The sequence below is a fragment of the Cetorhinus maximus genome, chromosome 3, assembly GCF_964194155.1.
Source record: "Cetorhinus maximus chromosome 3, sCetMax3.hap1.1, whole genome shotgun sequence".
NCBI classification, from domain to species: Eukaryota; Metazoa; Chordata; class Chondrichthyes; order Lamniformes; family Cetorhinidae; genus Cetorhinus; species Cetorhinus maximus.
In genome coordinates, this window is record NC_135881.1 from 19,900,279 (window position 1) to 19,922,202 (window position 21,924).

Sequence of the window (21,924 nt, forward strand, 5' to 3'; positions counted from 1 at the left end):
AGATCTCCTCACCCCTTTCCTTCATCCAGCCTCTGCATCCCTCGATGATTTCAACTTCCATCTCATCCCTTATTAACCTCTTTCCTTTGAGTTCACTGCCCACCTCTACTCCCTTAACCTCTCTCAAATAAACTGTCCTAAACAAAGTCACACCACCGTGTCATCTCACATGGTCTCTCTATCCCCATTGTCCCAATCACAGGCAAGGCTATCAGGCTATCCCTTACCACTCACATTCCTGTTCTGAACTCACTTCCTTCTATATCTGCCTTGGAAAATAGCTCTCCCCCAAGCCACTTATGACAGAACTTTGAAGCTTCCAAACATCTAGCTTTAGCCCTCCGTTCGCCGCAATACTTTGACAACAATCAATCTGCTAAATTGCACCCTCTCTTCTGCTTTTGATGGCCTTGACTCAGTAAATCACTTACTCCCTACCAAACCGGTGTGCCTGTACCATGCTTACCCTCTTAAGTTCAAGGAGTGCAGCGTTGAATGCATGTGGCTCCCAGCTGGTTTAGCCATTCATTGTGAGATCCATTTGAATCACATCAAGCACTATCTTGCCCTGCTCCCCTCTTCCAAAGCTGCTCACTACTCCAGGAATATCTACAGCTTCTCTTCACTATCAGTCATCTCCTTGCAGCCCTCACTCCTACTCCTCCACCCTTACCTCCAACAAGCTCATGATCTACATTGCCACATCCTCATAGTCAAATCCCTCAATGGCCTTACAACCCTCCTTCAACTCTGGCCTCCCTTTACCCCATATTGGCTGCACTTTCAGTTGTCTAGACCCTAAACTCTGGAATCGCCTCTCTAAGCCACTCTGCCTCTTTAACTCCTTGAAGACATTTCTTAAAATCCACCTCTTTGATCAAGCTTTAAGTCACCCATCCTAATCTCACCTTCTTTAGCATAGTGACAATTGCTGTCCAATTATTCTTCTGTAAAACACCTTGGAATGTTCTCCCAAAGACACAATATAAATACAATCTGTTATTGAATCACTGCTGGTGGTTAATTTGTATTACAGAGGATATGCAGCTAGAAAGAGTCGTATCAGTAGTAAAGGTTGTACACCTTAGACTTTATTAATAAGGGCATTGAGTACAAGAGTTAGGAGGTCATGCTAAACTTGTATAAGACACTAGTTAGGTCATCTGGAGCACTGCGCCCAGTTCCAGGCACCATAATTGAGGAAGGATGCAAAGGCATTGGAGAGAGTACAGAGGAGATTCACAAGAATGGTTTCAGGGATGAAGAACTGTAGCTATGAGGATAGATTAGAGAGGCTGGGACTCTTTTCCTTGGAGAAAAGAAGGCTGAGAGGAAACTCGGTAGAGATATTCAAGATCCTGAGGGGTACAGACAGGGCAAATAGAAACTGTTTCCACTCAAGAGAACATCAAGAACTAGAGGGCACAGATTCAAAATAATTGGCAAAAGGAATAAATGTGATGTCAGGAAACATTTTTTCACCCGGGGGTGACTGGAGTCTGGAACAAACTTCCTGAAAGGGTGGTGGAGGCAGGTTCGATCGAGATATTCAAGAGGGAATTGGATTGCTACCTGAAAAGAGAGAATATGCAAGATACGGGAATAAGGCAGGGGAGTGGGACCCGCTGGAATGCTCTTTCAGAGAGCCAGTGCAGACTCGATGGGCTGAATGGCCTCCTTCTGCACTGTAAGGATAATGTGATACTTCTATGGAATCAATTGGCTGTGGTCGATTGTTTTTCTTTGTTTACTCTGTCGATTTTCTCTCTTCTCTGAAGGTCTGTGATCTTTTGTATGGGTTTGCAGGATGTGGTTAATGCAGCAGAAGCAGAAATCATTGCATATTCCTCATTTTCCTGAAAAGGTGGTGATGGAACTTTTTTTTTTACAAGTGGCTGGGCTGCATTAGAGTGCATTAAACTAAACATTGTGGAATCGGAGTCAAGCATAGGCCAACCCTATTGATGGCAGTTCACCTTTCAGAAAGGACATTCATGAAGCAAACGAATGTGTTTTACAACAGTGGCAGTAGTCAGTCATTTCTAATGGTGCTAGCCCATCAGTCTGATTGGTGGGATTTGGACTCGTGGGATGTGAACTTTTGTAACCTTTGCACTATTCTATGCCTACTTTATTGTGGTAAGGGTCCCTGTGTTATTGGCTCCTCCATACTTTTCTGGAATCGCCACTATTCATGCATGAGCCTGGAGAGTGAGATTTCAGGAGCTTTTCAACTGAATGGGGCCTGATAGACAAAGTTGTTTTTATTCCCCTAGACGTGCACGCTGGAAGGCAGTCCTCCTACCACAGACCTACTGTGGGCATGTTTACCCCCTCAAGCACTGACCTGGAAGAGATTAGACAATACAGAGCAGGGATTGATCCTGCCACCTTCCTGATCAACACAGCTCAGGTAGATGCTCATTGAGCAAACTGGGCCGATGGAATAGATGCTAGATTTTAGTTTTTGAAATTTATTTTTCACCAAACATCCCAAGACACAACTCTACATCCAAGAATGGCTTCTTCTTGGGCTTCTGATATTTCCAAGGGACCTTCAACCCAACCACACTCTCAGGCAGAGCTTTCCAGACCCTAACCACTTGCTGCGTGAGATAGTTTTTTCTTATGTCGCTTTTGCTTCTTTTACTAATTACTTTAAATCTGTGCCCTCTCATTCTTGATCCTTTCACAAGTGGGAACAGTTTCTCCAACTCTGTCCAAACCCCTCATGATTTTAAATATCTCTTGTAAAATCTCCTCTCAACCTTTTTTCAAGGAAAATGGTCTTAACTTCTCCAATCTATCCTCAAAACTGAAGTTCCTCATCCCTGGAACCATTTTTGTGAATCTTCTCTGCACTCTCTCCAATGCCTTCACATCCTTTCTAAAGTGTGGCACCCAGAACTAGACACAATACTCTAGCTGAGGCCAAACTAGTGTCTTATACAAGTTCAGCATAACCTCCTTGCTCTTGCACTCTATGCTCCTATTCATAAAGCCTAGGATAGTGTATTCATATCCATATTTCTACTGTCCCTTTTATTCCATGAGCTATAACTTTGTTCACAAGTCTGTGTGCAGCACTGTATCAAATGCTTTTTGGAAGTCCATGTACACCTCATCAACAGCATTGTCCTCATCAAACCTCTGTTACCTCTTCATAAAACTCCAGCAGGTTAGTTAAACACAATTTTCCCTTAACAAATCCATGCTGGATTTATTAGTTAACCCGCATTTGGCCATGTGACTATTAATTTTGTCCCGGATTATTGTTTCTAGAAGTTTCCCCACTACTGAAGTTAAACTGACTGGCCATAGTTGCTGGGCTTATCTTTACACCCTTTTTTGAACAAGAGTGTAACGTGCAATTCTCTAGTCCTCTGGCACCACCCCTGAGTCTAAGGAAGGCTGGAAACTTATAACCAGTGCCTCTGCAATTTCCACCTTCACTTGCCTCAGTATCCATGGATGCATCTCATCTGGTCCTGGTGCTTTATCAGGTTTAAATACAAATAATCTATGCAATACCTCCTTTTCAATTTTAAACCTATCTTAGCGTTTGAATTACTTCCTCTTTCAGCATAGCCTAGGTAGCATCTTCTTCCTTGGTAAAGACAGATGCAAAGTATTCTCAAAGTAGTCTTTTTACATATTCCCTCTTTGCTTCTCCTATTTGCTTCTTCACCTCTCCTCTGAACCTTCTATATTCAGCCTGGTTCTCAGTTGTATTATCTACCTGACATCTGTCATCTCTTTTGTCAAGATTTGCCTGTCTTACCTTTCCCTTTCAAGAGAATATACCTTGACTGTTCTTGAACCATCTCTTCTTTGAAGGTAGCCCACATTCAGCTACCGTTTTTCCTGCCAACCTTTGACTCCAATTTATTCGGCCCAGACCAGTTCTTACCCCACTGAAATTGGCTTTCCCCCTGTTAATTATTCTTACACTGGATTGTTGCTGTTCTTTCCCTTAGTCAACCTAAACCTTATGATACAATGATCACCGCCCCTAAATGTTCTCCTGACACTTGGCCCACGACATTCCCAAGAACCAGGTCCAACAGTGCTTCCTTTCTAATTAGACTGGACACATACAGCTGTAGGAAATTCTCCTGAACGCATTCTAGAAAATCTTGCTCCTCTCTCTGCCCTTTACACTACCACTATCCCAATCTATATTCATATAATTAAAATCCCCCATTATAAGTACTCTACAATTTTTGCATGTCTCTGTAATTTCCTTGCAAATTTATGCCTCTACATCTTTCCCACTAGTTGGTGGCCTATAGATTACACCAAGCAATACAATTGCACCTTTTTTGTTTCTTAGCTCTAGTCAAATTGATTCTGTCCTTGATCCCTCTGGGACATCCTCTTTCTCCAACACTGCAATGCTGTCCTTTATCAAAACTGCCACTCCTCCCCTTTTCTTCCTTTCCCATCTTTCCTGAAAGTCTTGTATCCAGGAATATTTAACACCCAGTCCTGCCCGTCTTTGAGCCAGGTGTCTGTTATAAACAGAAAAATGTATTTCCACGTGGCAATCTGCATCCATAGCTCACCAATCTTATTTATCACACTCTGTGCATTCACATCCATGCACAGTTACCCTGATTTAGGCTATTACTTTCTCCCTTACTCTGACTGTACCCATTAACTTACTATTCTTTGTTTTAGTGCTATCCATCTCTCCCAGTACTCTGTGTACTTGATATTCCTCTCCTGGTTCCCATACCCCTGCCAAGTTATTTTAAATCCTCCCCAATAATACTAGTAAATATCCCCACAAGGAACTCAGTCCAGCTCTATTTAGGTGCAACCCATCCAACCTGTGCAGGTCCCATCTCCCACAGAGCCAGTCCTGATGTCCCAAGAATCTAAAGCCCTCCCTCCTGCACCGTGTTTCCAGCCACACATTCATCTACTTTACCCTCCTATTTCTGTACTCACTTTCATGTGGTACTGGGAGTTATCTGGAGATTACTACTCTTGAGGTCCTGCTTGCTAATTTTCTACTTGGCTCCCTAAATTCTGACTGCATGACCACATCCCTCTTTCTACCTATGACTGTACCGATTGTACCAATGTGGACCATGACTGCTGGCTGTTCACCCTCCCCCTCGGTGCTCAGCAGCCGCTCAGTGTCATCCTTGACCCTGGCATCAGGGAGGCAACCATCCTGGATTCACATCTGTGGCCACAGAAAAGCCTATCTATTCCCCTAACTATTACTCTTCCAGACTTCCTTGTACCCCCTCTGTGCAGCTGAGGCACCCATGGTGCCATAGACTTGGCTCTGTTTGCACTCCCCCCAGATGAACCATTACTCTCATCAGTATTCAGAACCGAATACTAGTTGTAGACTGGGATGCACTTAGGGGACCCCTGCACTAACTGCCTGTTTCTACTTGGCTGTCCTGTGATCACCCATTCCCTCTCTCCCTGCATACTCTTAAGCTATAGAGTGACCGTTTCTATAAATGTTTTATCCACGAAACTCTCAGCCTCACATCTGCACCCCAGTAACACCAGCTGCTGCAGAACTCAGGCTGCTGCAACTGACAACACTCCCTGCACAAATGGTTATCCAGGACACAGGAAGAATCCTGGTGTTCCCATATTGTACAGGATGCGCACTCTAGAGGTTGAAGCAGCCCCGGCATTTCTCTGTTAGTTAATAACTTTGTTACTTCTAATAAATCTTATTACTGCAAATAAACCTTTATCAATACTAATAAACCTTACTACTACTGATAAATTCCAATAATACTTAATACACCTGACTATTAATAATAAGCCTTACTTTAAAAACTGTAAGACGCGCCAGTTTATTCACTCGTTTAGATCAGAATTAATTGGAAATGCTCACAAGCCAATCACCTACCTGCTTCCCTGTGGTGTCACACCTCAATTTTTCTTTCTGAATGCAGGCTCAGACTGGAGGTGGTAGCGTAGTCACTGGACTAGTAATCTAGAGACCCAGGGTAATGCTTTGGGGACCTTGGTTGGAATCCCACCACAGCAGATGGTGAAATTTGAATTCAATTAAACATAAATCTGGAATTAAAAGTCTAATGATGACAATGAAACCATTGTCGATTGTTGTAAAAACCCATCGGGTTCACCAATGTCCTTTAGGGAAGAAATCTGCCGTCCTCACCTGGTCTGGCTTATATGTGACTCCAGGCTCTTAAATGCCCTCTGAAATGGCCTAGCAAGCCACACAGTTCTCAAGAGCAATTAGGGAAGGACAATAAATGCTGGCCTAGCCAGCGACGTCCCCATCCCATGAACGAATATTTTTAAAAAACTGGTCGTAGATACCCCTTTGCCCCTCTCACTGTTAATGGCCCCGCCACCTCTCACTGTAAATGGTGGTGGATACCCCTCTGCTCCTCTCACACTCTCGCTGTCAATGGCCTTGCGGCTCCTCTCACTGTTAAAGGCCTTGCTGCTCCTCTCACTGTTAATGGCCTTGCTGCTCCTGGCCCCATTGCTCTTCTCATACTCTCTTGCTGCTAATGACCTTGCTGCTCCTCTCACACTCTCGCTGTCAATGGCCTTGCTGCTCCTCTCACTGTTAATGTCCTTGCTGCTCCTCTGTCACTCTCACTGTTAATGGCCTTGCTGCTTCTGGCCCCATTGCTCTTCTCACACTCTCGCTGTTAATGTCCTTGCTGCTCCTGGCCCCATTGCTCCTCTCACACTCTCGCAGTTAATGGCCTTGCTGCTCCTGGCCCCATTGCTCCTCTCACACTCCCTCATTATTAATGCACCCACTTTGAATTTAAATTCTACTATGGTGGTATTTGAGTCAGTGCCACCAGAGCATTAGCCTAGGCCTCTGGATTACTCATCCAGTGACATTACCGCTAGACCACCCATCTCCCTAATTTCAATGATCAAGAAACCTGAGGTTTTTGCACTTATTCCATTTCTACATCACAGCAGATTTGAGTATTCACTGTCCAACCAAGATATATTTTAAAGTATTCAACTGGATGCTTCCAAATTTGAATTGTATGTGTTACTGCTGTATACCTCTCAAATTTCCCAGTGTGCCAGATTTTTCACGTGTAATTAAAAATAATGTGCATATCTAGCATTGGTTGCATTCTTTATGATTGACAAAAAATGTAACTAAATGTTATTGAATCTTCAAAAGCCAGTTATACAGAACTTAAATACAGCACATTTGAAAAGTAGGACACAATATATGCATATAAACACCCTGCATCAAAAAGGACAGATAGCTTCATGATTCCCTAAGTGTTAACTTCCTAATTTTGTCTAAATCATCAAGGAAAAGCCAAAAAGTGGGGATGGATAATTTTTCAGAGGACATAAAGAAGCCTGTCATGTCAATCGTGACTCCATTGGTAGCACTGTCTGAGGCAGAAGGTAATGAGTACAAATCCCACGGCAGACACTGAAGCCTGTAATCTAGGCAGACACATCATTGCAGTGAAGAGGGACGGCAGTACTGTCAGAGGTGCTTTTAGATGTCTTTTAGATGAGACGTCGGCCTTGTCAGATGGACATGAAAGAGTCCAAAGCACTATTTTGAAAATGACTAGTATAGGTGGAGGTGGGGCGCAAGGGAGGGGGAGGAAGGGGGCGGGTGGGAGCAAGCCAGGTAAAAGAAGGGAAGAAGGTGGTGTCTTGGCCAATTTTTTAATAGTATTTTTTTATATTTCATAGGCTAGAAGTCACTGGCAAAGCCAGCATTTGTTGTCCATTGGCCTTGAACTGAGTGGCTTGCTGCGCCATTTTAGAGGGCAGTTAAGAGTCAACCACATTGCTGTGGATCTGGAGTTACAAGTAGGCCAGACCAGGTAAAGATGACAGATTTCCTTCCCTAAAGGACATTAATGAACCAGATGGGTTTTTACACAATCAATGATAATTTCATGGTCCCCATGATTGAGACTAGCTTTATATATTACAGGATTATTCTACTAGCTGCCAGGGTGTGATTGAACATGTGTCACCAGAACGTTTTTATTTCAGATTTACCGCATCCGGAGTATTTTGCTTTTATCGCCAGAATATTAGCCTGGGCCTTTGGATTACAAGTCACATACCACTATACTTCTCTCCTGTTTTATCACTAAAAAACACTATGTGGTCATTCATCTCAAAAAACCAGCGTTTATTGCCACCCCTAATTGACCTTGAGGTGGTAGTGATGGGCCTCACTCTTCAACCACTGTAGTCCGTATGGTGTAAGCACTTCCACAGTGCTGTTAGCTAAAGTTCCAAGAATTTGACCACAGCAATGGTAAAGACAGTTTGGAGTGAAACAAACAAAATAGAGATGGATGCAATTTTGATGAAAAAAAACCAAATGATGGAATTTGTTAAGGAGTAAACAGTGGCCTTTGCAGTTGATTTGCTCCTGTCAAAAAGAGATTCAAGCAAATGAGAAATGAATCTCCAAAGCATTCGAGAGCAGAATATGAGAGGTGTCCATCAATAGAACAACCTTGGTTCCTGGCATTTCAGTTTTACCATTTCCCGATTTTTTTTCATTCATTCGCAGGATGTGGCGTGTCGCTGGCTAGGCCAGAATTTATTGCCCATCCCTAATTGTCCTTGAGGTGGTGGTGGGGGTGAGCTGCCTTCTTGAACCTCTGCAGTCCTTGTGGTGTAGGTACACCCACAGTGCTGTTAGGAGGAATTTTGACCCAGTGACAATGAAGGAACGGTGATATGGTTCCAAGTCATTTACATTAATATTTCAAGCTGTTCACATGCTTTGTGCCTTGAAAATTTCTTCCACTGATTATTTACTGCTAACCATCTAGCACTAGAAAAACAAAATCAGTAACCTATTTGAACCTATGGTCTCTATGCAGCCAGCATTGTGGTTACACATTCCTATACAGGCATAAGGCAATGGGATGAAGTTACCAAAGGAAAATACTGTGGATTCAGGAAATCTGAATTAAAAACAGAATATGGTGGAAATATTCAGCAGGTTTGACGGCATCTGTGGAGAGAAAAACAGAGTTAACATTTCAGGTTGTGACTTTTCATTAACAAGTAACATTCCAGAAACTGCTGTAAATCAGGAAGTGGAAGGGAGGGAGGGACTTAGGAAAATTACAATCACCTGGGAAATGGTCCTGAGCAAATTGTTGGGGCTGCGGGCTGACAAGTCCCCGGGTTCTGATGGACTTCATCCTAGGGTCTTGAAAGAAGTGGCTACTGAGATACTTGATGCATTGGTTTTAATTTTTCAAAATTCCCTAGATTCAGGCAAGGTTCCATTAGATTGGAAAATAGTGAATATAAATCCTTTATTCGAGAAGGGAAGGAGACAGAAGCCAGAATTTTGCTGTCGGTGTGCGGGGACGGGTTCTACACATCAACATGTAAAATGACGCACGATGACATCGGGTGTGCATCCTGATGTCACTGTGCGCCATCGCGATATTTCAGAGGCTGGGTGTGCTATGACTTCGGAGGCGCACCCGCCACTAATTAACGGGCCAGTTAAGGCCCTTGAGGCAGTAATTGACTGCGATTTCTAGCAGCCCCTACGATTTTCAGTGCATCACATGGGCAGGCGGGTAGGCCACATTTTTAAAAACCTCATCCACGGGCGGGATACGAGGGGTGAGTGGCTTGCGAATGTGAGTTGTTAGTGATTTACTTTTTAAACTTACTGCTACTTGCTTGTGTGAACAGGACAACTTCAATTCTCTTCAGAGCTGCTTTGACAGAAATAACAGGCTTTAGTTCAGGACTCTGGAAGAATCATAACACTTGGGGCCTTCCAGGTATCAGGCAGCCTTCCCTTACCCTGGGAATGGGGATTGTGCTCTCCACTAGAGTCACCTCCTCTGAGGAGGAAGAGAGGGTCAGAAGGGGGAGGAGGCCAGGAGTCCATATTCAGCCTCCAGGGGAGCCACCTTTGGGAGGTCAGGCGCAGGCACAAGGGGTGCAGGGCTGACAGCAAGTGCAAGGCAGAATGGGACGCAGAAGATGCCACTATCCTGCTGCCAGCTACCTCAATATGTCTGAGGTGCAATGCTAAAGGAGGCTCTGTCTCTCAAGAGAAGCAGTGACCTCCATCTGTCAGATGATCGGCCCTGAGATCAGCTCCAGCTGTGTGGGTGGATACCCCATGCCAGTGGTGCTGAAGGTCATGGTTGCCCTCAACTTCTATGCCTCCGGCTCTTTCGAAGGGTTGGTGGGTGATCTTTGTGGAGTCTCCCAGTCAGGTCTCCACAGTTGCGTCAAGCTGGTAACCAACGCTCTGTTCAAGTGTGCATTGACTTTCATTCACTACCACTCGGACAAGGTCAGCCAGGCTGAGCGAGCCAGAGGTTTTGCCGCGATTGCTGGCTTCCCCCACGTCCAGGGTGGAATCGACTGCACACATGTGGCCATCAAGGGGCCAGCGGGTGAGCTGGGTGCCTCCGTCAACATGAAGGGCTTCCACTCCATGAACGTGCAGATAGTGTGAGATCACAGGATGCTGATTCTACAAGTCTGTGCAAGGTACCCAGGCAGCTCCCACGACGCCTACATCCTCAGACACTCCCAGGTGCCGGGGCTCTTCAGCGCTCCAGCCCGGCTGGATGGATGGCTGCTGGGTGACAAGGGCTATCCCCTCAGAAGGTGGCTCATGACGCCTCTCCGCCATCCAAGAACAGAAGCTGAGCAGCGCTACAATAGGAGCTAGGGCACCACAAGGGCTGTGGTGGAGAGAACCATCAGTCTTCTCAAGATGCACTTCCGATGCCTGGACTGTTCAGGGGGTGCACTCCAGTACCCACCAGATTGTGTGTTGCTGATAGTGGTTACATGCTGCGCTCTCCACAATTTGGCACTGGAAAGGGGGGACGCAGTGGAGAAAGGTGTAGACGCAGATGCTGTGGCGGCACACGATGAGGCCAGTAGTGAGTCCGAGGACGAGCACGCTCAAGAACACTGAGGGGGCTAGACGCTGACCCGAGCAACCTCCAGGGAGGCAGGGACACACGGGAGGCTTTGATCCAATGCTCCTTCAGCTAGTCCACCAAAGATGAACATCCAGCACATGCCAAGGCTACAGGCTCCATACTCGATACCTGAGAGCAACATCTGCCTGGTTAGGAATATTAACTATGTGCCTTGTCAATAAAGCTCAATGACAAACAAATCACTCATAACATCATGGGTTCCCCTTCACCTGCAGAAGGGATGAGGCACCCAGAGGCTTGTAAGAGCCAAAATATTTAATGATTGCACCCTTGCATACAGAAATGAAGGTACATCAAAAGGTGTTGAGCTGCACACCTATTGAAAAACAAGTGAAAGGGCGGGGGGGGCAAAGGAAAACCACCAGTGATAAGCCGGTGGTGTGCCTAAGGTGACTTATGTTTACGAGTGCTACGTCTCGATGCTCCTCCCTCGCTGGCACCTGCATTTGAGACAGTCTGCTCACTCTGCTGTCCTGAAATGAAAACAAAAAAATGCTGGAAAAGCTCAGCAGGTCTGACAGCATCTGTGGAGAGAAAGACAGTGTTAACATTTCGAGCCTGTCTGACTCTTCTTCAGAGCCAAAGGGAAGTAGAAATGTGGTAAAATATATACTGTTTATGGGGGGGTGGGACAGGTGAAGCTGGATAGAAGGCCAGTGATAGGTGGAGGCAAAGGAGCGATGGCAAAAGATGTCATAAACAAAAGGTCAAAGGGTTGTTAATGGTGGTGGTACTGGCTAAAGGAGGTGCTAATGGTGACATTAAGAAAGCAGAATGTGATAATGGCTGGACCAGGGTGAGCACTCTGGAAAACGTCAGATGGCCCTAGTGAGGGAGGGGATGGTGGTAGGAAGAAAGATTGAAAATAGGCTAAAAGCTGGGGATAAAACAATAAATGAAAATAAGTGGAAAAAAATTAATAAAAATAAAAAAAATAAAAATGAATATGGAAAAAAGGGGGATGAAAAAAGTGGGTGGGGATGGAGGAGAGAGTCCATGATCTGAAGTTGTTGAACTCAATGTTAAGTCCAGAAGGCTGTAAAGTGCCTAGTCGGAAGATGAGGTGCTGTTTCTCCAGTTTGCGTTGAGCTTCACTGGAACATTGCAGCAAGCCAAGGACGGAGATGTGGGCGTGAGAGCAGGGTGGAGTGTTGAAATGGCAAGCGACAGGGAAGTCTGGGTCATGCTTGTGGACAGATTGAAGGTGTTCTACAAAGCGGTCACCCAGTCTGCGTTTGGTCTCTCCAATGTAGAGGAAACCGCCTTGGGAGCAGTGAATGCAGTAGACCAAATTGAGGGAGGTGCAAGTGAAGCGCTGCTTCACTTGAAAGGAACGTTTGGGCCCTTGGACGGTGAGGAGGGGGGAAGCAAAGGGGCAGATGTTGCACTCTCTGCTGTCCTGTTGGCCATGATGGCCTCGGTGGACGTCCTCTGGCCTGTGGAGCCTGTGCTGGCCCCAACAGGGAGGGAGCGGTCAGTGCCATGGCTGGCATCTCCCCAGTCACCACAGCCTCATCAGGTGCCACGGTCACTGGCAGAGGGGCGGAGGAGCTGCTGCTGTCATCCGGAGTGCCCTGAGAGGAGCCCGCAGAGATGACAGGCAGCTTGTGCGCAGACATGAGGTTGCTTCAGCCCTCCCTGCTCACCATTGCTGGACAGGCACCTAGCTGGGATATTGGGTACCCAATCCATCTCACACACTGACACTGACCAGCTGAGGTCAGTGCCGCTGTGAGGGCTTGCTGGTCCGAGCGCATCCCCAGGAAGCTCTGATTGTTCTCCTGGAGGAGCCTCTCCACAAGAGTCGTCACTTTCTCCATGGAGGAGGCAGTGCGCTCGGCCATGAGGGTCATTGCGTTGCTCATGCTCCGCATGGACTCCTCCACAACGGAGACCATGGCACGCATTGCCTCATGTATCTCCACCAGAACCTCCCCGCACACCCTGCTGGACATCCAGCATCTGCTGCCTGAGGGATGATTCCAGAGACTCATCATCAGCCATCGACTGAGCATGTTCCTGGTCCTCAGCAGTCCTCCGACTGCCGGCGTCCTGGGCACTTTCTGTCTCCGCCTACACCTCAAGCAAGTGTGAAGTGCCCTCACCGCTGCGCACCGAGACACTAGCCGACAATCTTATCCCTACTGAGGTGCTTGTATCTGCGCTGGTGCCTGCCTGGCTGAGAGGGTGTGACGCTGGTGCATTTATATCTTCTGGGCCCTCAGAGGTCAGCGGCGGTCCCTCTGCCTCCTGAGTGTGTGCATTGTCCGGAGATGCTGAAAGAAAGAACACAGACATTTGATTAATTGAAGTCGTGACACTGTTAATGTGCATTGCCTGGCACCCGGATCAGGATGCGCTCTTCCTTCCACAATCAATGGGGATCCCATGTTGGATGCTGAAATCAATATGCAGTCAACAGTGCAATGTTTCAGGTGACAGACATCGTGACCTCAGTGCACAGCACTCTTACCTCCCAGTGGCACCCCAACCTCACCGCAGCCAGTTGACCTGGGCACATGGTGCCTCTCCAGCTTGAGAGCCTCCTGCTCGTATCTGGCCATTATGACTAGCTCCCTCTGCCAATCTGCTGCCGCTCGGCATTATTGGGTGCACTCTTCTCCCAAAAGGAGTGAGGAGCATTGATTAGCCCATCCTGTACCTGCAGCGCCATTGCAGCCTTGCCACCCCACCTGAGTGAAACATTGCAGGGCTCATCTGATTCATTATCCTGGAGCTGCTGTACACTCACTGCAAGCAGCCAGGGCTGACCCCCTTGCCCAGATGCTGCCTCCATCACATTTGCCACTCACACTCTAAGACCTTCCAAATCCATGAGCACTACCGCCCAGAAGGACAAGGGCAGCAGATGGATGGCTGCATCGCCACCTGGAAGTTCCCCTCAAAGTCACTCAGCATCCTGACTGAAATATTTCAGCGCTACACCAGTGTGCCTAGATGCACATCCTGGAGCTCATCCCCAAACAGCACAGTGGGTGTACCTGCACCACATGCAGTGGGTACAGAAGGCGGCTCACCACCACCCTCTCAGGGGCAACTAGGGATGGGCAATAAATGATGGCCCAGCCAGCGAAGGCCACATGCTGTGAATGAATGAATGCAGACACAAAATTCGGGTTGGGGGTGGGGTGGGGAGCTGGTGGGGGGCCACACTAACTGCCGTGCTAAGTGACCCATGCCAACACGGTACTCACCTTTCCTGATCGTAAGAGGTCATTAAACCGCTTGCGGCACTGCACCCAGGTGTGTCTCACCACATCGTGCCAGTCAAACAATTACCTAACTATTCTAATCCCATTTTCCAGCATTAGGCCCATAGTCTTGTTTGCCATGGCATCGCAAGTGCACATCCAAATACTCTTAAAGGTTATGAGGGTTTCTGCCTCTACCACCCTTTCAGGAAGTGAGCTCCAGATTCCCACCACCCTCTGGGTAAAAAAAATTCTTCCTCACATCCCCTCTAAACCTCCTGCCCCTTACCTTAAATCTATGCCCCCCTGGTTATTGATCCCTCCACCAAGGGGAAAAGTTCCTTCCTGTCTACCCTATCTATGCCCCTCATAATTTTATACACCTAAGCAAGGCGGTGAAAGGTTATCGGGGGTAGGCGGGAATGTGGGGTTGAGGTTACAATCAGATCAGCCATGATCTTATTGAATGGCAGAGCAGGCTCGAGGGGCCGAGTGGCCTACTCCTGATCCTAACTCGTATCTTTGCATCAGATGAAGTTCCCACTGGTTTGAGAAAAAAACCTTACTTCTGTATGAAGATTGAAAGCTAGTGAACTTGTTTGGATTGCAGGAATTTAAAGCCCCTTTAGTTCCTACTAGGTTACAACCTTATACTTTACTGTAAATCAATGTAAAGTGACCTCCATGAAGGTAATGGGAGCAAAATAATAGAATGAGGGAAATGAGAAAAATCGGCAGTTCCTGGCTGGAGTTTAAAGGGAGCCCATTTTTCTTTATGGCACAAACCTTGAACATGTCATAAGTTTTCTCTTGAAAATCCTTTCACGCAAGCACTTGAAGATTGCTGAGCATCAGTTGCCCAATGAAAGGTGTGAATCAAAATTCTCAACAAGCCCACCACCCCCACCCCAGCACAAAATGCTCCAAGGACTCTAGCTATTTTTCAGTGATTGATCGATCGTGAAAAACCATTCCTGATTTACAGCTTTTACAGATAATAAATTGTTCGTTTTTAAAAAAAACTCTAGGTTACTTTGATAAAATAAATAATATTCAAATTCAAATTTACACAAATTACTGATCCGCTCTTTTTTTTTAGATCCAATGTATCGGGATTCAACAGCATGATCCTTTTTGACACCATTGGATTCAAAAAAAGCAACTTTAACCCACCATTCCCCTGTTGAGAGTCAAGACATTGCCAGGTCTTTGGAAGGACAATTTTACATTAATACAGCACCTTTATTTTGCTCAGGATCACCCCAAGCACATTACAGACCAAGTACTTTCTAAATGCTGTAATGGAGACAACTGACTTACGCACATCCACCAACATTAAGATAAATGACCAATCTGCCATAGACCAAAACTTATACCATACAGCACCTGTAATAAAATGTCTAATAAAATGTCCCAAGGCATTCAACAGGAGATTTATAAATAAATATTTGACACTAAACTACATAATACGATTTTAGGCATGCTGACCAAAAGTCAAAGAAGTAGGTTTTTTAATAGTATCTTAAAGGAGGAGAGGGAGGCAGAGATGTTTAGAGAGGGAATTCCAAAGCTTGGTGCCTTAACAGCTGAAGATACAGCCATCAATGTAGCGCACTTAAAGCTGTGGATGACCATGAGGCCAGAAGTAGAGGAACTCAGATATCTCAAAGGATTTTAGGGCTGGAGGAGATTATAGAGATAGGGAGGGGGCACACATGGATCTGAAAATGAGGATGAGAATTTTAAGATCAAGGCACTGCTTAACCAGGAGCCAATGTAGATCAGTGAGCACAGGGTGACAGGTGAACATCATTTGATGCAAGGACACAGGCAAACATTTTGGATGACCTCAGGTTTATGGACGGTGTAACGTGGGAGGTCAGACAGGACTGCATTGGAATAGTCAAGTGTAGAGGTAACAAAAGCATGAATGAGTGTTTGAGCAGATGAGCTGAAGCAGGGACAAAGTCAGGCAGTGTTAGAGAGGTGGAAACAGGTAATCTTGGTGGGGGCGTATATGTGGTCGGAAGCTCAGCTTGGCTTCAAATGTGACATCAAGACTGTGGACTGAATATTGAGTTCAACAATTTTAGATCATGAACTCTCTCCTCCATCCCTACCCCCTTTCCAATCCCCCCTTCTTTTTTTCCCAATAATTTATATAGATTTTTCTTTTCCCACCTATTTCCATTATTTTTAAATGTATTTCCATCCATTGTTTTATCTCTACCTTTTAGCCTATTTCGATTCCTTCACCCCACCCCACCCCCACATGGGCTATCTGTATCTTGCTTTCTACCCTTAATTAGCACATTCCTTAGATAATATCACCACCTTCAACACCTCTTTGTCCTTATGTCTATGACATCTTTTGGCTATCTCCACCTATCACTGGCCCTCTATCCAGCTCTACTTGTCCCACCCCTCCTTAAACCAGCTTATATTTCACCTCTCTTCTATTTTTACTTAGTTCTGTTGAAGAGTCATAAGGACTCGCAATGTTAACTGTGTTCCTCTCCGCAGATGCTGCCAGACCTGCTGAGGTTTTCCAGGTATTTTTATTTTTGTTCTGTGAAAGTCTTGTTCAACCTCAGACAGTTGCTAAGGAGGAGGGTCAAGCCGGTGGTTAGGGAATGGAGTTTGTAATGGGCGCCTAAGACAATGTCTTTGGTCTTCTCAATATTTAATTGGAGGAAATCTCTACTCAAGCACCACAAGATGTCAGACAAGTAGTCTGATGAATCGGAGAAGACGGGGTCTGGAGGCAGTGGCAAGTTTGTGCTGGGTGTCATCAGAATACATGTGAAAACTGACACTGCTTATTCAGATCATGTCACCGAGGGGCAAGTAAATGAAAAATAGGAGAGAACTGAGGATAGATCCTTGGAGGGCACCAGAGGTAAGAGGATAGCAGTAGGAAGTGTAGCCGTTGCATGTAATTCTTTGACTGTGTCTGTTTGATTGAAAGATAAATGTCAATAAGGGTGAAAAGAGAATGACACTTTTCTTCCTCAAAAAGCACCAGTGCATCTCTTCATGTACATCTGAATAGTATCTTGGTTTAACATCTCACTAGAAAGACAGGAGCTCCAACAGCATAGCACTCTTTCTGCATTGCAAGTGTCAAGTCTACAAAATCTTCTGACCCAAGAATGCTAACACAGAACCATGGCTAAAATGCCTCATCCTTCTCAATATTCTAGGGTCCAGAATAGAGGGTTTGCAGACCTACGAGCACTCACAAAAAAATTTTTTTACCTCAAAAGGGTGAGGTGATAAAATAAGGAACAACAACTCCAACTGCAGTTGAAGCTGGGAAGTAAAATGAAACAGGAACTTTGGATGAGAAGGGAGTTTTCGAAGTGTTGATGGCGAGATACTGGACATATCAATTGGTCATAGTACTCTTTGAAAGATCTTCACGTTAAGTCTCCTGCATTCGAGCAATCTTAGTTAAGGCAAGGCTTTGGACTCAGAATCCACTACCCTCTATTAGTTAAACCATCGAATGAAAGCTTTTGGAGTTTTAATACAAGAATGACCTTTTATTTGGGACAGAAGGATCCCCCTAGCTGGAAGTGAAATTAACAGCCATTGCTCAACATCAGGTGGTTTTGAAATCACAACATTATCAAGCTGATGTTTGCTCTCCACTGAGATCATTGGGAACAGACGAAATGTAAACAGTCACTTCAGTAAAAAGAACAAGTTGTCCTGTTCATTGATTTTTATTGAAAATATAAAGGCTAATTATTCACCACTGAGGTGAATACACCCATCAATGGAAATGATGTTTTCCATTTGACATGTTGAACCATTAAGTTGTAAGATGTCTCCTGATGCAGATGTTATGCTGACTGAACATTCCCCGAATCAAGGTTTACACACAGTATTCCAATGGCCAGTCCCACATTGCTCGTTGACTTAACATCCTCCTGTACTCTCAAGTGTCCAAAGTTCACTGATTCAGATCCAGTTTGAAAGTTAAACACTATAGCTTTGCACCTGTTTATGCACCACTTGGAGCTGTGTTTAGTAAGCTAGCATTGAAATTCAACATTTCTGAATATTATTTAATCAGAGAAGCAACTCTCTTCAGCTTCATGAATGGTGGTGGTCAATGAATGCTATTTCTAACTATCAGGTAAACTCCTTATCAAACAAACCCATTTATCTTCACACGTTGGAACAGTGGAGACCAATTGTAAAATAAATACCAAGTGCAGGATATACTCAGCAAGTCTGACAGCAGCTGTGGTGAGAGTCAACGTTTCAGCTCTGTGACCTTTCATGAGAATGTGTTTTTATGATTTGCAACTGTAAAACATTTATGGAGGAGAATCAGCAATAGGGTATAGGGGAAGGTGGTGGCATAGTGGTAATGCCACTGGACTAGGTTTTTTTTATTCATTCATAGGATGTGGGCATCACTGGCTAGGCCAGTATTTATTTCCCATCCCTAATTGCCCTCGAGAAGGTGGCAGTGAGCTGCCTTCTTGAACTGCTGCAGTCAATGTGGTGTAGGTACATCCACAGTGCTATCTGGTGCCTAGGTCGATGGTCCATCCAGTTTCGTTCTTTTTAGGCTTTGTAGCGGTTTGATATAACTGAGTGGCTTGCTAGGCCATTTCAGAGGGCATCTAAGAGTCAACCACATCACTGTGGGTCTGGAGTCACATTTAGGCCAGACAAGGTAAAGACAGCAGATTTCCTTTCCTGAAGGACATCAGTGAACTAGATGGGTTTTTAAGACAATGGTTTCATGGTCATCATTAGACTTTTAATTTCAGATTTTCTATTGAATTCAAATTCCACCATCTGCTGTGGTGGGTGCCCAGGTCCCCAGAGCATTACCCTGGGTCTCAAATAGTCTTACGCAAGCATGAATATATAGAATTTTCAAACCGAGGATTCAAATGCTGGTGCCATGCTGAAATTCAATTCTAATCCTATCGACGATATCGCAGGCAGGAATGTATGAAAATCACCCTTCAGCATCAACCGAGATTTTGAAGCTAATGAAAAATCAGACCTTCAAAATTCTAAGTGACTGCATCAGTCCAATCCTCTGAAGAAGCCTAGATTTCCAGATACTGCAGAAAGTTTGGGGATTAAAAACAGAATAAAAACAATTTTAACTTTTAGACTTCGATGGCCCGTTACCAATGCCCACAGGGAAGAGGTAACCATGGCTTGAGACCACTACCCTCATTTATATCAAGTCAGCACCAAATGGCACCTCACTGCAGGGCCACTGGATTAAGGTTGTCCAATATCTGGCCACTAGATCGATATCAAAGCAAATGCCGGTGGTGTGGGAGGCTCTGCTGCTTCTCTTGGCCGTACAAAAAAAATATTCATAATTAAGTTTGCCTGAATCTCTGTGACTAATAGCCATGGGAATGGTGGAAGCACGGAGGGCACAAGCTTTGACCAAATCCAACTAAAAATGAGAATTTGCACATTGAAATGGGCCAACTACTAAAGCAGGTGGGTGGTTTGGGCAAGTGCAAATCAATCTAAAATTCTTATAATACCATTTGGTGCTGACTTGATATAAATGAGGGTAGTGGTCTCAAGCCATGGTTACCTCTTCCCTGTGGGCATTGGTAACGGGCCATCGAAGTCTAAAAGTTAAAATTGTTTTTATTCTGTTTTTAATCCCCAAACTCTTCATAGGTACACGTCACTGTGACATAATGTTCTAGGCAAACTGCTTGAATAAAGCTCGTAGTTTCGAGCTTCAAGGTAAGACATAACATTGTGTTTTGCAGTAGCACTACAGGTCAAGTATCCTTTTATCCATAAATCCAAAAACCAAACACATCCAAAAACGGATTTCTTTTGAACCTCAGCGACCTTTAGTGCAGGAAGTCTAGTCGTTTGTCTGCACTGTTTACCTTGTGATGAACACATCAAAAATAAACTTTTTCAGGTACCGTGTATTTTTAACTCATTGACACATCTGAATTTTCTAGCCATTTTATCTACTTTAGACTATAGCTAGCCTAGGCTTAGGCTATTGTAATGTATGTTTATATGTCGCATCCAAAGACCAAAATTATCTGATATCCAAAACGCAATCAACCCCGAGGGTTTCAGATAAAGAATACTTGACCTGTGTCCTACAAATGTCATCTGCCATCAAACAACTCTATCACGGCTTCCAATTCAAGCCTTCCTCAGATGTCAGATCAAAAAAATCCCCTGGAAGTTCAAGGATTTCCCTTTCAAATTAAGTAGATAACCAGGTACACCTTTCTTCGATTTAAATATTTGTTGTATGGCAATCCCAGATGCAACCACAAAGAAAAACTGAAGTCAGCATTGGAATGGTCTGCAATGAGGCATATCTGGGATATGTCAACAGGTAAGATGTGTGTTATAAAATTTTGCTACAGCTCTAGCCCTGGTTTCAGGAACCTTGGACCATGGTTATTTCACATTGCAGAATGGGACAGCTTTAACTGTTAGGCAGAAATCCTGCCCAATGAATTTGGTAGTGGCTTGTGCACTGTTAATCCTCTTTGTAAACGTTTCAATATCCATAATGAACTTGGTTGCCTGCATCTGTACCTGTAAGAGCAATAATACCCCAACTACAATGCTGATGACCAGAATTACAGTGTTGGAGCTGGGGTAAAAATAGTGCAGACTTTTTCATTTTTGTGCAACCCAATATCATTTCTTGTTCTTTTTACTGCAGCTAAGCACTAGGTTATTTTCCACCATCTACAAGGAACAAGTCAGGAGTGTGATGGAATACTCTCCACTTGTCTGGATGAGTGCAGTTCCAACACTCAAGCAGCTCAACACCATCCGAGACAAAGCAGCCCACTTGAATGACACAAACATTCACTCCCTCGACCACAGGGCCGTATGGCAGCAGTTTGTACCATGCATAAGATGCAGTGCAGCAACTTGCCAAGCCTCCTTTTACTGGTCCTTTCAAACCTCCAACCTGTACCATCAATAAGAACAAGGACAGCAGAGATGCATGGGAACCCCACAACCTGCAAGATCCCCTCCAAGCCACACACCATCCTGACTTAGAACTATATTACTTTCCTTCACTGCTGCTGGGTCAAAATCCTGGAACTCCCTTCCTAACAGCACTGTGGGTGTACCTACACCACATGGACTGCAGCAGTTCACCACCACCAAGGGCAATTACCAATGACATCAAGGGATACGGGGATAGTGTGGGAAGATGGTGTTGAGGTAGAACAGCCATGATCTAGTTGAATGGTAGAGCAGGCTCAAGGGGCCAAATGGCCTACTTCTGCTCCTATGTTCCTAATTAGGGATGGGCAACAAATACTGGCCACACTCTGTAAATGAATACAAAACCTTTTTGCAGATTTATTCACAATAACCTCTTCCACGTTCAGCATGCTCCATTTAAACTCGTCTCCTGATTGACATATTACATTCAATAGATGGTTTCTCTGATCCTGTACGGAATTACTTTATGCTAATCCACATGAAACTGCACTTACCTTTTACCCAGCAGCCCAACAGATTCACATCATTCTGAATCTGGTTGCATTGTATTAAGACTGTAATCTGGTGAATAAACACAAAAGTCTTACAGACTAATCTTTGGCATTATGCAGGTTTGGAGATGAATTATTATATAAATATTTGAGATAGTCAATCATTCCGGATTGAACAAGAGCAATATCCTCCACTTGTGGCAGCGTGAGAAGACAGTTCTATTCATAGCGACAAAACCA

General features: G+C 44.8%; 1 long non-coding RNA gene across 1 annotated transcript; it reads left to right on the top strand.

Moving 5' to 3' along the window:
* The first annotated feature begins 1,165 nt into the window (after positions 1 to 1,165).
* LOC144676517 (uncharacterized) lies at positions 1,166 to 7,105 on the top strand. Its single transcript, XR_013575359.1, has 2 exons — positions 1,166 to 5,282; positions 5,648 to 7,105. It is a non-coding gene; the product is annotated as an uncharacterized LOC144676517 (long non-coding RNA).
* Positions 7,106 to 21,924: the final 14,819 nt, after the last annotated feature.